Here is a 17,602-nt window from a genome sequence, read left to right on the forward strand (position 1 = left end):
CGAGTGCAGGGGGAGCGCGCGAGAGCGGAATTCTGGGAGGACGTCATAGTACGACCTCCCGGGGTTAAGCAACCGCTCTGTAGCCGTCGTTCGGCTATGGCCTGGTTTTTAAGCGGTTAAATGATTTTTTTCAGTTTTATTGTTTCACTTGAAGCATCATTAACATCAATTAAAATCACTGCTCCTTTAAAAATAATCATTTTTTTTTTTTAAATGCTGTAGTACCCAGCCCCGATACAATTTTTTATGGCCAGTAACTTACATATAAGTCTAACTTACATAAAACTGTAAAATGGGCACTTTTGATTTTTCAAGTTCTGGTCCAATAGATTTCAATTGGGTTCAAAGCTCGGGTCCGAACTTTTGCGATGTTCGAGAGTTCTGGTGTGAACCGAACAGGGGGGTGTTCTGCCCAACTCTATTGGCCCACATGATATATTAGATGGATGTGGGGGAGTGGAGTCTAAGCCCCATTCTTAGTGAATTGTGTTTGTATGATATTGACAATACTGGAGAACTAATGGATTCAATTTTATTACTTGACAAATGTCCAGAGCAACATTTTTGGGAATTACCAACTGCTATATTTCTTAGTAGGGATGAGCTTTGAGTTTGAGTCGAACATTGCCTGTTCGCCTGTTCACCAAACAGCGAACAATTTGGGGTGTTCGCGGCAAATTCAAAAAGCTGTGGAACACCCTGTACAAGTCTATGGGAGAAATCTAAAGTGCTAACTTTAAAGGCTTAGATGCAAGTTATTGTCATAAAAAGTGTTTGGGGACCTGGGTCTTGCCCCAGGGGACATGTATCAATGCAAAAATATTTTTTTTAAAACGGCTGTTTTTTCAGGAGCAGTGATTTTAATAATGATTAAAGTAAAAGTGTAATATTCCTTTAAATTTCGTACCTGGGGGGTGTCTATAGTATGCCTGTAAAGGGGCACATGTTTCCCATGCTTAGAACTGTCCCTGCACAAAGTGTCATTTCTGCAGGAAAAAAAGTAATTTAAAAGCACTCGCGGCTATAATGAATTGTCGGCTCCCCGTAATACAGATAACAATCATTGAAAGTCCTTGTTAAGAAAAAAGAAAAAAAAAGCGTGGGGTTTCCCAAATTCAATTACCAGGCCCTTCAGGTCTGGTAGGGATATTAAAGGAACCCCGCATCAAATTTTAAAAAAAATGACGCGGGGTTCCCCCCAAATATCCATACCAGACCCTTTATCCGAGCACGTAACCTGGCAGGGCGCAGGAAAAGAGGGGGGGACGAGAGAGTGCCCCCCTCCTGAACCGTACCAGGCCACATGCCTTCAACATTGTGAGGATGCTTTGGGGTCTCCCCAAAAGCACCTTGTCCCGATGTTGATGAGGACAAGGGCCTCATCCCCACAACCCTGGCCGGTGGTTGAGAGGGTCTGCGGGTGGGGGGCTTATCAGAATATGGAAGCCCCCTTTAATAAGGGGACCCCCAGATCCTGGCCCCCCTGTTTGAAATGGTAAGGGTTTGTACCCCTACCATTTCACAAAGAAAGTGTAAAAAAATGTTAAAAAACACACACACAGTTGGGAAAAGTCCTTTATTAAAAATAAAAAAAAGATTCCAGCAGTGGTAATCCACTCTTGCTATCCAGCGATGGATGATCATCTCTCCGAGGTCGAGCGATGAGTGATCTGATCCAGCGATGGGTGATCTCTCCCTCCAGCACAGCGCATCCATCATGTCTCCAGCGTAGACACTGCGGGAATCCCGGCAGCCTGACACTTCTTAGCTGAGGAGGGTGGGGCCACCCATCACCTGACCCCACCCCCCTGACGCAAGGGGAAACCTGGGCTTCCCCAGTGATTTACGGGTTACCCCGCCCCCTCTGATGTAACGCAGGTTTCCGTGTGTTTTTTAAAAAAAATTTACACTTTCTTTGTGAAATGGTTGGGGTACTTTTGTACCCCCTTACCATTTCAAACAGGGGGGCGGGATCTGGAGGTCCCCTTGTCAAAAGGGGCTTCCAGATTCTGATAAGCCCCCCACCCGCAGACCCCCACAACCACCGGCCAGGGCTGTGGGGATGAGGCTCTTGTCCTCATCAACATGGGGACAATGTGCTTTGGGGGGGACCCCAAAGCATCCTCCCAATGTTGAGGGCATGTGGCCTGGTACGGTTCAGGAGGGGGGGCGCTCTCTTGTCCAAACCTGCCAGGTTGCGTGCTCAGATAAAGGGTCTGGTATGGATTTTTGGGGGGAACTCCATGCCATTTTTTTTTAATCTGGCGTGTAGTTCCCCTTAAAATCCATACTAGACCTGAAGGGTCTGGTATGGATATTTGGGGGGAACCCCACGTTATTTTTATTTTTTTTTAAATATGACGTGGGGTTCCCCTTAATATACATAACAGACCTGAGGGGCCTGGTAATTGAATTTGGGGGGAACCCCACACATTTTTTTTTTATCAATGACTTTCAATGACTGTTCTCTATATTACGGGGAGCCGACATTTCATTATAGCCACGAGTGATTTTAAATGACTTTTTTTCCTGCAGAAATGACACTTTGTGCAGGGACAGTTCTAAACACGGGAAACATGTGCCCCTTTACAGGCATACTATAGATACCCCCCCCCCCGTACAAATTTAAAGGAATATTACACTTTTATTGTTACACTTTTGCCGCGTACACAGGTAGAAGACTATCCGGCGGACTTAGTCCGGCGGACTTTCCGCCGGACTTTCCGAACGAGTTACTTGCCCACACACGGCACTTTTTCAGAGGACTAATACGGCGTACTAAGTCCGCCGTACTTTTGAAATGAACGTACTCACCCACACACTTGGGGGGGTGCCGGGCGGGAAAAGTCTGTTCATTTCAAAAGTGCGGCAGACTGGCACATACACGGCCAGATTGTCCGCCAAAATGCAAGTCCGGCGGACAGATTGGAGTGCAAAAATACTTTCTTAGTCTGCCGGACTTTTGGGTTAAAAAAAGTCGGCGGGAGCCCACACACGGTGGGATTCCACCAGATTGTTTGATCGTGTGTACGAGGCATTTAAGCATTATTAAAATCACTGCTTCCGAAAAAACTGCAGTTTTTAAAACTTTGTTTTGAATTGATACATGTCCCCTGGGGCAGGACCCAGGTCCCCAAACACTTTTTAGGACAATAACTTGCATATTAGCCTTTAAAATGAGTACTTTTGATTTTGAACGTTCGAGTCCCATAGACTTTAATAGGGTTCTAAAGTTCACACGAAGTTTAGGTCTGTTCGCAGGTTCTGCTGTGAACCGAATCGGGGGGTGTTCGGCTCCTTATTTCTTAGACATGTGCATTCGTTTTCGTCTGATTGCATTTTTGCACGAATTTCGGGTATTTTTGTGTTTGTTTTAACAAAAGATAACGAACGTGCAGAATCCGAAATCCGAAAGACCCGAAATAAATAATGCTTTATTTTCATATCGTTGCGACAACAGTTCGATATAGATAGATAGATAGAAGACTCAACATGACGTTAACAGCGATCTGTGTCTATCAAACCTGTAGTTGAATGTGCCTAACCTAACTCTATTAGTCCAAGATCATTTGACATAGAGAGAAAAGATTCAACATTATAGAGACATGAAGATTATACGAAGCGGCTAAAAACATACGATCGCTGCGAGCGGACATTTACGGTCAAATGCTCAGCCCATAGGCTATAGAAGAATTCTAATGTTGTTTGACTAGTAATAATAATTAATAATTATAATCATTACTAGTCAAATGACATTACAATTCTACTATAGCTTGTGGATGGAGCATTCAACCAGAAATGTATGATCACAACATCTTACAATTTAGCTGCTCCGTCGAATCTTCTTAGAACATCTGACAGACACCATAAGCCTTCAATTGACAGATTCAACTCAATTAATTTGGATTTTTGGACAAATGCATTTTTTAACGAAACAAAATAAAAACAAATTTCGGGAGTAACTAAATAAATGTATTTTTCGGACGAAACCGAAATTCTAACACTAAATATTTCAGTGTGCACATGTCTATTTCTTGGTGCTCTTTTGAAAGCTGTACTGGATCATAAAGAAGCTGATCCCACATTTCCAGTCTGTCCCTCTGATGGGCTAATAACCTGGCATGTGGGGAAATACTTCCTGGGCTTATACAGTGCCTTTGCGAAAGTATTCGGCTCCCTTGAACTTTTCAACCTTTTGCCACATTTCAGGCTTCAAACATAAAGATATAAAATTTAAATGTTTTGTGAAGAATCACCAACAAGTGGGACACAATTGTGAAGTGGAAAGAAATCTATTGGATATTTTAAACTTCTTTAGCAAATAAAAAAACTGAAAAGTGGTGCGTGCAAAATTATTCGGCTCCTTTACTTTCAGTGCAGCAAACTCACTCCAGAAGTTCAGCGAGGATCTCTGAATGATCCAATGTTGTCCTAAATGACTGATGGTGATAAATAGAATCCACCTGTGTGTAATCAAGTCTCTGTATAAATGCACCTGCTCTGTGATAGTCTCAGGGTTCTGTTGAAAGCGCAGAGAGCATCATGAAGACCAAGGAACACACCAGGCAGGTCCGTAATACTGTTGTGGAGAAGTTTAAAGCCGGATTTGGATACAAAAAGATTTCCCAAGCTTTAAACATCCCAAGGAGCACTGTGCAAGCGATCATTTTAAAATGGAAGGAGTATCAGACCACTGCAAATCTACCAAGACCTGGCCGTCCCTCTAAACTTTCATCTCAGACAAGGAGAAGACTGATCAGAGATGCAGCCAAGAGGCCCATGATCACTCTGGATGAACTGCAGAGAACTACAGCTGAGGTGGGAGAGTCTGTCCATAGGACAACAATCAGTCGTACACTGCACAAGTCTGGCCTTTATGGAAGAGTGGCAAGAAGAAAGCCATTTCTCAAAGATATCCATAAAAAGTCTCGTCCCAAGTTTGCCACAAGCCACCTGGGAGACACACCAAACATGTGGAAGAAGGTGCTCTGGTCAGATTAAACCAAAATCGAACTTTTTGCCCACAATGCAAAACGATATGTTTGGCGTAAAAGCAACACAGCTCATCATCCTCAACACACCATCCCCACTGTCAAACATGGTGGTGGCAGCATCATGGTTTGGGCCTGCTTTTCTTCAGCAGGGACAGGGAAGATGGTTAAAACTGAGGGGAAGATGGATGCAGCCAAATACAGGACCATTCTGGATGAAAACCTGTTGGAGTCTGCAAAAGACCTGGGACGGAGATTTATCTTCCAACAAGACAATGATCCCAAACATACAGCAAAATCTACAAAGGAATGGTTCACAAATAAACGTATCCAGGTGTTAGAATGGCAAAGTCAAAGTCCAGACCTGAATCCAATTGAGAATCTGTGGAAAGAGCTGAAAACTGCTGTTCACAAACGCTCTCCATCCAACCTCACTGAGCTCGAGCTGTTTTGCAAGGAAGAATGGGCAAGAATTTCAGTCTCTTGATGTGCAAAACTGATAGAGACATACCCCAAGCGACTTGCAGCTGTAATCGCTGCAAAAGGTGGCTCTACAAAGTATTAACGCAAGGGGGGCGAATAATTTTGCACGCCCCACTTTTCATTTTTTTATTAGTTAAAAAAGTTTCAAAAATCCAATAGATTTCGTTCCACTTCACAATTGTGTCCCACTTGTTGGTGATTCTTCACAAAAAATAAAAAAATTTATATCTTTATGTTTGAAGCCTGAAATGTGGCAAAAGGTTGAAAAGTTCAAGGGGGCCGAATACTTTTGCAAGGCACTGTATTTCCTTACAGGGAACTCTGTGAGCTGTTCTGTGTCCATATCTTGGTTTTGCAAATAATCCACTTAGCTTTACAATACAGGGAGGGTGCAGCGCTAACTCAATGCTCATAAGTTTCTGGTAAAAGATTATATAAGAGTCCACATTTAAAATGATGATGAGAAAATCCCCAATACACTTAGCTTTGGGGTTGATGACTAGATGTTGCAGTTTATGGAAAGTTTGATCATGTTTGATGTAGATCAGAATCAATAGAACCATTTCATCCCCTTTCAAGACTTGAGGGTGCTATTGAGGGTGCTATTGAGGCAACAATGAAAAGGCTTCAACATTTATTTTTGAACTTCATGGCTTGTAAATTTTTGAATAGTTAAAACACAAATTTTTGCTGCTCAAAGACAGCAAGTTTGATTATTTCTATGTAGAGCACACCCATTTTTGTGGGTGCTAGATAGTTTTTTTTCATAGGCAGTGATAGGTAAATTTGGCCAGGGCCTTACATTTTTTAGGCCTGGTTGTTTATTTTGGGAGGTGGGAGCGATAGAAAAGGGAGGCTGGACTTGGGACTGGAGTGGCAGGCAGATGGTATGGAGATCTCTGGACCAATCATTAATTTGTGTTGGCAGGGGCAGGACTCGCCTATAAGCTGGAGGTCACATGCTTCCTGGAGGTGTTCCTGGGAGCTAGAGGAAGGAGGAGTAAAGATATAGTGTGCAGTGGAGCAGGCTTGAAGGCCTGGGGGTTCACAGACCCCAGTGCTGGATAGTAAGAGAGGGATTGAAGGCCTGAGGGTTCAGAGACCTCAGTGCTGGATATCCCACACAGCGCCATGTGGTTTGCAGGAGAAAACTAGGCGTACTAGCCTGGGATGTACCGGACCATGTGGAGGAAGAAGTAGTTCAAAAAGGATCGACCTTCTGTGGCAATCATGGACTATCGATGAGAGCGAGCAAGGGAGTGCAACCCAGCGGTGCTTATCCGTCAAGGACACTTTCCAGAACTGACACTGGGCGGATTGTAGGAGTCAAGGTAGGCGGTGAGGCCTGGGACTTTTAAAATCCATAACCCACAGCATCTTTCAGAGGGGTGTTGGTTGGTTCATTAATGGAAAGTACAGTAACAGAGTCAGGAACCAAATTATTAGAGGGAACTCATACCCTATACTTCGATGGAACATCACTAAAGTTTCAGACTAAGTTACTAAAGTTTTCAAAGACTGTCTGCTGATGTGAATTCTTGCATGGGAGGAACGGAACAAGTTAACACAAAGGTAAAGAACATACTTTGCAGCTCCCAAGGGAGTAGTGCGCTACATCTATATACAACTGTATATCTGAGGATTGTTGATGGTAAATATGCTGACTTTATTGCCAAGCAAATATTCATGCAAATGTTTTATATACAGGCCAGATGATGGCTAAGAGCTTGAAGGAGCTTTAATTGGCATGAGTGTGTATAGAGAGCCACAAACTCCTGCTGGCATGGTTATAACTCTCTCAGTTCCACTTTGATACTAAGAAAGCACAGCTCCTAAGCTGCATAGACTACTCTCCATGTGGAGTGGAAAGGACACACAGTAATTAGCATATGCCAATGCTGGATTAGTTACAGGCTTTTCTTTAAGTGTGCTGATGGCCTGTTCCTGCACAGCTTGCCACTTAGTAGAAATAGATAGTGACACTTTTCTCTTTCCTAGAGTGGGCTGCCCACTGAGTCAGTAGAAAAACTATCCTGGAAAAATCTTTGATATCATTTCTATCGAAGCCTACTAAGCCTAGAAAGAGACATAACTCTGTCATGGTCTTCTATATCCACTTGGCGCCCAAGCTACAGTACGTCATATGACGTTGTGGGCTTTGTGGTGTAATATCTGAATGATGCCTGAGGTTACAGACGTCATTCTGATATCGGCATTTTCAGCCGACGATTCCCTGCACCATAAGAATGATCATAGCGGCTGTTCTGGTGCTTGTACCGACTCACCGCTTCGATCGGTGAGTCGGTCAAAGGATCCGCCGGCCCCCCGATGATACCATAGAGATTTTTGGCGGGCCAGATGGTCACTGGAGTCTCTATGATCGTTCGGAGGCTAAGCGCGATGTTATGACGTCACGCCCGGCCTCTGCATTCAAATTAACCGCGCCGCTTTGGCTGGGAAGCCAGGATCGTTTTTTTTATTTTTTTTTTATTTTAGGCTTCCCAGCCTAGAGGTGAGATGTGGGGTCTTATTGACCCCATATCTCACTGTAAATAGGTCTGATCATGCCATATTCCTATTACAAGGGATGTTTACATTCCTTGTAATAGAAATAAAAGTAATCAAATATATATATTTTTTTGAAAGTGTCAAACTAAAAAAATAAAAATAAAATTAACAATAATTTTTTTTTTTTTTTTAAAGTGCCCCTGTCCCCGTGAGCTCGTACACAGAAGCGAACGCATACATATGAAACCGGTGTTCAAACCACACATGTGAGGTATCGCCGCGAACGTTAGAGTGAGAACAATAATTCTTGCCTTAGACCTCCTCTATAACCCAAAACATGTAACCAGTAAAAAAAATTAAAGAGTCACCTATGGGGATTTTTAAATACCAACGTTTGGCGCTATTCCACGAGTGCGTGAAATTTTGAAGCGTGACATGTTGGGTATTTATTTACTCGGCGTATCTTCCTCTTTCACATTATGCAAAAAAATTGGGCTAACTTTACTTGTTTTCTTTTTTTTTAAAGCATGACACTGGTTTTTTTTTAATGAAAAAACGTGTTTTAAAAATTGCTGCGTAAATACCGTGCGAGATAAAAAGTTGCAACAAGGAGCGCATGCGCGGAGTCTCCCAAGATGGCCGCCGGCTTCTAGAGCTCCGCTCCACCACAGCCCTGTAAAGACCACCACGGAGCACAGAGCGCCCTAACGCACAGCAAACAGGCGGATCCGAACGGGGGAATACTCCGGGATCCCGCGGATGGCGACCCCGAACGCCAGGAAGGATCTATCCGGCCGCATGAAGGCTGAAAGCGGCCCTGTCAGCTTTGCCAAGATGGCGGCGGCGTCACGAGGCCTCCCGGCCACAGCGCCACAGGACACCTCCATTGCGGATCAGGACCAAGAACATTTGCCTTTCCAAGGTACAGACTGTGCCCCCTTACAGATAGCTAACTCTCCCTCCTCCACTGAATCCCTGCTGGGTGGATTGAGCACAGGATATCCCTCCACCCCTATGAGGGATCCACATACAGGCCTGCTGTTTGCAGTCAGTGAGGCACAAGATGATCTCCCCCCCCCCACAGACTTTCCTTCCATGATGACTGCTTTCTCTCACATGTTGTCCAAAAGCCTTGCAGTGCAGGCAAACCAGATCACTACCTCTCTACAGGCAGATTTACAGCAGATAGGTCAGAGACTGGACACTGTGGAACGGAAAACTGACCAGGCAGTATCCCGGATCAACCAGAATTCGGCCAGATTAGAGGAGGTTCAGGACCAACTGGAAACAGCGTTTTCAAAAATCGATGACCTTGAAAACAGATCGAGAAGATACAATTTCAGGGTGAGGGGGATCCCCGAAACTGAAAAAGAGGTACATAAGGTGATGAGATCTCTCATTAAGAATTTGATCCCAGACATCCCAGAGCGCCATTTGGAATTGGATAGAGCTCACAGGGCTCTCCAGGCTCCCCGTACTGACGGCTTACCCAGAGACATTATAGTCAAACCCCATTATTACTCTGTGAAAGAAGAGGTCATGCGTAAATCCAGATATGCGGAGAACCTATCGTTTCAGGGTCACAAGATCCAGATATTCGCTGACCTCTCCCCATACACTATACAGAGGAGACGATCGCTCAAACCATTACTACAAGTGTTATTGGATAAAGAAATCGCATACAGATGGTCATTTCCTTTGCGGCTGAATTTTTCATATAAGAACAAAAGCTTTGGTTTCTCCTCGTTCCAGGAAGGCGAAAAACTTTTGACTCGAATTGGCCTGATACATTTGGAACCCACAACGGAACAATCCAACAGGGGGACCCCTGCATCAGTCAAGAGACCGTCCCCAGCGAGTCCGCTGCAACAGATCTGGCTGACACAAAGCTCCAAACGTTCAAAGGAAAATTTACCACCTTGAGACAGCTTTTGTTTCCCCTTCTGGGGATGCTCTTCTACCCCTTTTTTTTTGAATGGATCCCCTGATTGTACCACGTGCTCTGGGACACAGGGAAATTTGGGAGCCCCCCTCACTCCCTCTTTGATGTTCAGGGAAATATGAGGGAGGTCTTCTCACATCTGGAGAAATACATGTTGGGCCTTTATTGCTCCATTTTTTGGGTGTTTTTTTTTTTTTTTTTTTTTCCTACAAAAAAGATCTGTTCTTTGCCATAGATCCAGGATGGCCTCTTTTACTTCCTGTCTGAAGTATCGGTAACTGACTCTCATAACTTTTGCAGTTGGTGAAACAGGCTATTTTCACAGCGGCAAGACCAGACATGTGACTATCCTGTTGGTGATAATATTGGGTCTGCTCTCAGCGGCTACAAGGGATGTCCCAGGGGGCCTGCTTTAGTTAATGTTTATGTTTATCTTGTTGTACAACTTAATACGGGTCCTAGGTAGAGATTCGATAGAGGTTGGGTCAGTGCATCACCATACCTATGTGCGGGAAAGGGGGAATGGGATGGTGGGACTGGATCGACTTACCGGGTGCATACCTTTTGATATGGGTCTAGAATTTCAGTTACCCTGTTTCAGCTCATTATGGGCGCTCTGTTAGCAGTTAAATATGGGCCCTTGCCGGCCCAATAGTTTATATAGTTAAAGGTGGCGGGGTGGTGGTGGTTTCAGTGCGCTCCTCCTGGTTCAGAGGCACTTTCAGCGCTTCTGAGCCGCATTCGGGATACCCTCATCTAGGGTTTCCCCGAATTTTTGCAATTAAGGGTTGGTTGGGGGGATTCTGACCTCTCAGGGGGTTTGATGGGGACTGGGGTCGCCTGTAGGAATTTATTTGATAGCATATTGTTCATGCGACATGGTTTTTCTCATGCTACTGTCCGTTCTCCTTTTGTTTTTCCTTTCTTCTTCATGTTCTTTTCTTCCCTTCTTCTCTCTCTCTATGTATTTTGCAGGTATCTCCAATTCAGCTTTGACATCCAGCCTGCACTCCGGGACTTTTGTGGTTATTACTGGTGGCTCATGAATTGCAGACAGTGTGGCCCTCTTCATGGGAGCGGTGAGTCTTTGATCTTTTGTGTAGTTTGCCCTCCTCTGGTCCATGACTGACACACCCATTAGGCCGCCCACCCTTAAAATTCTTTCACATAACACTCAAGGCCTTAACTCCCCACTCAAACGACGGAAGCTCTTCGAACATTACCGCTCCGTACACGCGGACATTATCTTACTTCAGGAAACACACTTCCCTTCTACTTTCAAACCCACATATCTACATCAACATTATCCTCAATTTTTTCTAGCCTCCGCAGAGAACAAAACTAGAGGGGTAGCAGTGTGTATCTCCAAACATATTAACCTATCTCAACCTGAGACTTTTATGGACCCTCAGGGTCGATATATACTGGTATCCGGACACATAGATGGGGAATGCTACACTTTTGTTTCCTATTACGCGCCCAACAAGGGCCAAAGCACCTTCTTTACATCCATGCTGGGGAAGCTGCGACACCGCCTTAAGGGCACGGTGTTTATTGGAGGAGACTCGAATGTAGCATTTGATTTTTCTCTTGACAAGTTAGCATCGGGTAGGTCCAAACCTAAACGTCCGTCGAAACAGAGCGTTAACATTGCCCACACAATCCACTCTGAGGGTCTGATTGATACTTGGAGAGAGATGAACCCACGGGCAAAGGACTATACACACTTTTCGGCCCCACACCACACTTATGCTAGAATAGATCACATTTTTACAAAACCCCAAACGATCCCCTTGCTAGAACATGCGAGAATTCTCGACTCGTCATTATCGGATCACTCCATGGTGGTTGTAGTGTCCAGGAGACCTATGGGTTCAGGGAGTCGCCCGTGCTGGCGTCTCCGGGAATCCATTCTGAGCGATCCTGCACATAGCGCAGATATAGCGGCTTCTATCAGAGAATACTTTGAGCTGAATGATACAGGGGAAATATCGCCGGTTACACTATGGGCTGCACATAAAACTGTAATAAGAGGCAAGTTGATACAGTTGTCCTCTAATCTCAAAGCACAACATCAGGCCGACACTCTCAAATTCACAAAAGAATTCCGTTCACTAGCTAAGGCACATAAACAACGACCCACGGCAGATTCCCTAGCCAAACTAGACGAGGCCAAGGCCCGACTAAACATGTCCTTGACTACAGCGGCTGCTCAACATCTTACCTGGACGGGGGCCAGATTTTATTCTCAGAAGGACAGGATTGGCTCAAAATTAGCGGTAAAACTGACCCCCAAGCCACGTTCACACTCTTTTCCTAAGATCAGGGTTCATTCAGGGGACCTGTCTCAGAATCCCTTTAAAGTAATGGAAACTTTTATGCGGTTCTTCTCGGAATTATATAAACAAGGCCCTGTCCCCCCTACAAATGTCTGCGAGACATTCCTGAATGCTCTCCCATTGCCCGAGATATCCAAGGCACATAAGGATCTGTTGGAGGATCCGTTCACTCTTGCAGAAGTCCTTGACACTATTAAATCTCTTACCGTGGGTTCTGCTCCGGGTCCGGACGGATTCTCCAATGGGTATTATAAGAAGTTTGGCCCTGGTCTGGCCCCTTATCTGGTGAAAATGTTCAATTCTCTCAGGGATGGAGCCTCCTTGCACCCGGATATGAACTCGGCATTTATTTCAGTGATTCCGAAACCCGGAAAGGATGCCAGCGAGGTGGGCAACTATCGGCCTATTTCGCTTATGAATAATGACATTAAAATAATGACAAAAATTCTGGCGAACAGACTTTCAAGCTTTATCCCTAGATACATACACAAAGATCAGGTGGGATTCATCCCTGGGAGACAGGGACCAGACCAGATTAGACGTGCAGTAGATATAATAACACTCCTTAAGGCACAGTGGGATGGGGGTACCCCGCAACAAGGATTTCTGTTATCCATCGACCTTCATAAGGCTTTTGATTCCATTGACTGGTCATACCTAACTGATATTCTGGGGAGATGGGGGTGCGGCCAGTACTTTCTTAATCTTATATCGGCACTATATTCGCATCCTACGGCTCAGGTACGTCTAATGGGTAGGTACTCTAACGCATTTAGCATCGGTAGGGGGACAAGACAGGGATGCCCACTATCACCGCTTCTCTTTGCCATAGCCATAGAAACTTTAGCCATTGCCTTACGCTCCAACCCCGACATTAGGGGAGTCATGTGCGGGTCTTGTGAACACAAATGTGCTCTTTATGCGGACGACCTCCTCCTTTTTGTTACCTCGCCCTTAACCTCTATGCCCATAATTAACCGGACTTTATTGGATTTTAGTAGGATCTCGGGCCTAAAGGTCAATATGGAAAAATCTTTAGCTCTGAACGTTACGATCTCCGCGGATATGCTCTCCCAACTGTCGAACAATTTTACCTTCTCCTGGGCTCACTCCCAGCTTCCTTATTTAGGGATCAATCTCACTTCGGACATACACACGCTATTTCAAGCTAACTATCCTAACATGGCGAAAAAATGTAGAACGGATTTGACTCGTTGGTCTGGATGTGGGATTTCCTGGCTGGGTAGGATTAATGCGGTGAAAATGACACTTTTACCGCGTCTTTTGTACTTGTTTCGTTCCCTCCCAATTCCGATCCCCAAAACATTTCTGAACAAATTACAAACGGACATTGTGAGGTTTGTTTGGGGAAAGAAAGGTTACAGATGCTCCTCAAACACGCTTTACCGGCTGAAATCTCAAGGGGGTCTGGGTCTTCCCAACTTGTGGGGTTATTATCAAGCAGCGCAATTGGCCCAGATATCTATGGCTTTTTCCGGTTCGGTAAAACCGGATTGGTTGTTGATGGAAAGACAGTCTACTCCTCACCACACGATAGATTTCCTGATGAGTTGCAACCCTAAACGCAAACCGGCGATTCTAGCTCCCACCCTTTCACACTCCATGGCGCTGAGCTCTAACCTTTTTAAACGGGAATCGCTGATCTCCCCACTTAAACCGCTAACACACATTTTCCACAATGGGGATTTCCCCCCGGGGGAAGATATAGAAGCTTTTAAATGGTGGACGGATAAGGGGTTATACAGAATTGGACACTTCTTTTCCCCCACAGGCCCTCTATCCTTAGCACACTGCAGAAAGAAACTAGATATGCCCGATTCGGAATTATACAGATTTACACAACTCTCACACTTTTTAAATTCCATTTGGACCTCTAAGCCACTTCCCCCTTTTATGACACAATATGAACAATGGTGTGCTCAGGCTACGGACCAGAGGGGGGGCATCTCACTGATCTACACGGCTCTTTTGAAGACGGACAATAAGCCCCCTTATGCTCGGGCTTGGGAAGCTGACTTGGGCCACACCTGGGAGTCGAAACAATGGTATGGGGCTGCTATGAGAGCTCACAAAGGTATCCTGAATATCTCGCTCGTAGAGGCGAGTGTCAAAGTTTTATTTAGATGGTACTATGTTCCTTCCAGGCTGGCCAAGATCTTTCAGGGCTCCTCGTCAGTGTGCTTCAGGGGCTGTGGTCTGGAAGGTGACATGTCTCATGTCTGGTGGTCTTGCCCTCGCATCCGCACTTTTTGGCGGAAAGTGTTTTGCACAATTAGCTCCATTACAGGGACCACCATAGCCCCACATCCCAGTACAGCCCTGCTAAATCACATTATTCCGACTCTACCCAAACATTTGCAGCAACTGGCGTTTTTTATTTTTCTTGGAGCCAAAGTTACGATAGCTAAAGCCTGGAAGAAACACACGGTCTCCTTTAAGATGTTTAAAACCAAGGTAACTTGGATTATGGTACAAGAACAAATAGTGGCCAAATGGAAAGACAAAACAGAGAGATTCCGGTTGATTTGGGAACCTTGGGCAACAAAGCGTAATATTTCTCTCATTCCGGGGGTGCGGCCTGGAACCCTGGCATATGGAGTGAGTAATGCCTGAATAGCAATTTACATTCTTTATTCCTTTTTCTATCATTTCCAACGTTTTCTCTTTTCCCTCCTTTGCCACCTCTCTTGGTGTACTATGTGGCACCCCGAAAGGGGTTAGAAGACAGACAGTAGCTATCTTTTGGATTAGTTGATTACACAATTTTCTAGCGGTACCTCAAATTTTGGACCTCGGATGAGATGGATGGGGAGTGCCCTGGTCTTGGTGAGCGAGCCCGGCCCCTGGTCTGCAGCTTGATCCCGTTTGGGGCATCAGGGGCTACGGGCTTGTGAGCCTTGCCTGGACATTTTCCACGGTTGGGAATTAATTGTATGCTATGGGTCCTTGACACTGCAGTTGATATGGAAACACCATGTCTGGTTGTTATACAGATCTGTACTGTTAGGTTTTTGTCTAGATCTATGTTTTTCTAGATTACCCTTGTATATGCAAAAGTGGATTTTACTTGCTTATTATAAGGAATGTTCATCTATTTTGCTTTGTTATACTGAAAATCTTCAATAAAAATTATTGAAATAAAAAAAAAAAAAATAAAAAAAAAAAAAAAAAAAAAAAAAGTTGCAACAACTGCCATTGTATTCTCTAGGGTCTTTGCTAAAAAAAACATATATAATGTTTTGGGGTTCTATGTAATTTTCTGCAAAAAAATTATGACTTTTACATGTAGGAGAGAAATGTCAGAATTGGCCTGGATGCAAAGTGGATATAGTCCAGTCTTGGATAGCTTGGACTGTAGATTGAGAGGGCCCCCCTCAGCTTCAATAGTATGACCATGTGATTTACTTTATGTCTGTACCATGTGGCATTTGCTGGGCTTGATTAAGCCTTATGAAGACTTGAGCCAGATGATGCCTACTAAATTTCCTGGAGAACATGATAATATCAGAAAAATCAGGGTAAGCAACCTTGTAGAGATAGAGATCTACCTGAACAACTTATAGAAGAAGACATCAAAGATCACCAGGATGAGGAAAAATATAATAATATAACAAGTTTTATTGTAAAATTATAAACGTATCCTATATTGTTTAGCTCCAGTAAAAAACTTGCCATTTCCTTTTATTCACACATTATTTTAATGTCTGGAGAGTCATTTGTCACCTTAAATCTGATGCAGAAGCCCACAAGGGAATCCGTCAGTCTGTTCCAGTATTTGATTAAAAATGTTGACTCACAAATAATGTGGATGCAAAGAAGGTCTTCACTCACTCAGCAACTGTTGGATACTTTTATTTTAAAAAATACAGACCAGGCCTTTTTTCTTCAGCGACCATTTTACAGCCAAGTCATTTCTCAGAGAAATAGGTTCAAGCTCAACATAAGACTGAAATTCCCTTTCTATTGTGGCAGATACCTATTCAACGTTTATGTTTGAAAACAGAAATAGTGTAAAATGGCAAACATTTTCAATCCTTCGGAAATAAGTGAAACATTCTTCAAATTCTTCCTTCAGTACAGAATCTATATTCAGAAACGTGTCCCTTAATATGGTACTGCTGATTTTTTTTCTGCTCTTTCAAGTTTGGAGAGTGCTTCAAATCTCTTTCTCAAAATTTTCTTTGAGAAGTCCAAGTTTATCAGAAAATGATTTTACTTCAGAAGTCATACTTAGCCCTTGTACACACGATCGGAGAATCCGTCGGAATGAGTCCTATCGGACCGTGTCATCGGATAATCCGACTGTGTGTGGTATGCATCCGACTGATTCTGTCCGAATATCCATCGGACCCAATTTTCCAACATGTTGTAAATATTTCCCGACCAACTGGTTTGATTGGACATACTCCGATCATGTGTAGCGAATTTTGATCGGACCAAGTGCCACGCATGCTCAGATCAAATTCCTACCTCAAAGCTATTGGCTACTAGCCTGAATGTAGTCCCATCATAACTAAATTACGTCATCACGTTCTGAAAGATCGGATTTTTCGACAACTTGTCCGACCGTGTGTATGCAACAGTTTCGGACACAATCCGTCGGACTAAATCCGACAGACAAAATCCGACGGATTTGGTTGGCAGAATCTCTGACCGTGTGTACAGGGGCTTGGAATATGTTGGTCTTTACCTTGACGTTTCAGATTTAAATGAATACTTTTTATGACAATTACCAAAAAAAGCAAAGAGTTGAAGTCATTTAGAATATTCCACCATTAGTACAAATGTTTCTTTCATTCTTTCGGAAATATTACTATCGCTGGCATAAGCTGCTTTAACCTTGCTGAGTCTATGCCTCTTTTTTTAAGAGAATGGGTTTTACCCACTTCAGCCCCAGAAGGATTTACCCCCTTCCTGACCAGAGCATTTTTTGAAATTCGGCACTGCATCACTTTAACTGACAATTGCGTGGTCGTGCGACGTGGCTCCCAAACAAAATTGACGTTCTTTTTTTTCCCTCAAATAGAGCTTTCTTTTGGTGGTATTTGATCACCCCTGCGGTTTATATTTTTTGCGCTATAAACAAAAAAAGAGTGAACATTTTGAAAAAAAAACACATTCTTTTTTACTTTTTGCTATAATAAATATCTCCCAAAAATATATAAAAAAACGTTTTTTTCCCCTCAGTTTAGGCCGATACGTATTCTTCTACATATTTTTGGTAAACAAAAATCGCAGTAAGTGTTTATTGATTGGTTTGCGCAAAAGTTATAGCGTCTACAAAATAGGGGATAGTTCTATGGCATTTTTATTAATAT

The sequence above is a fragment of the Lithobates pipiens genome, unplaced genomic scaffold (genome assembly GCF_037356315.1).
Source record: "Lithobates pipiens isolate NorthernLeopardFrog02 unplaced genomic scaffold, aLitPip1_a1.2 Scaffold_13, whole genome shotgun sequence".
NCBI lineage: Eukaryota > Metazoa > Chordata > Amphibia > Anura > Ranidae > Lithobates > Lithobates pipiens.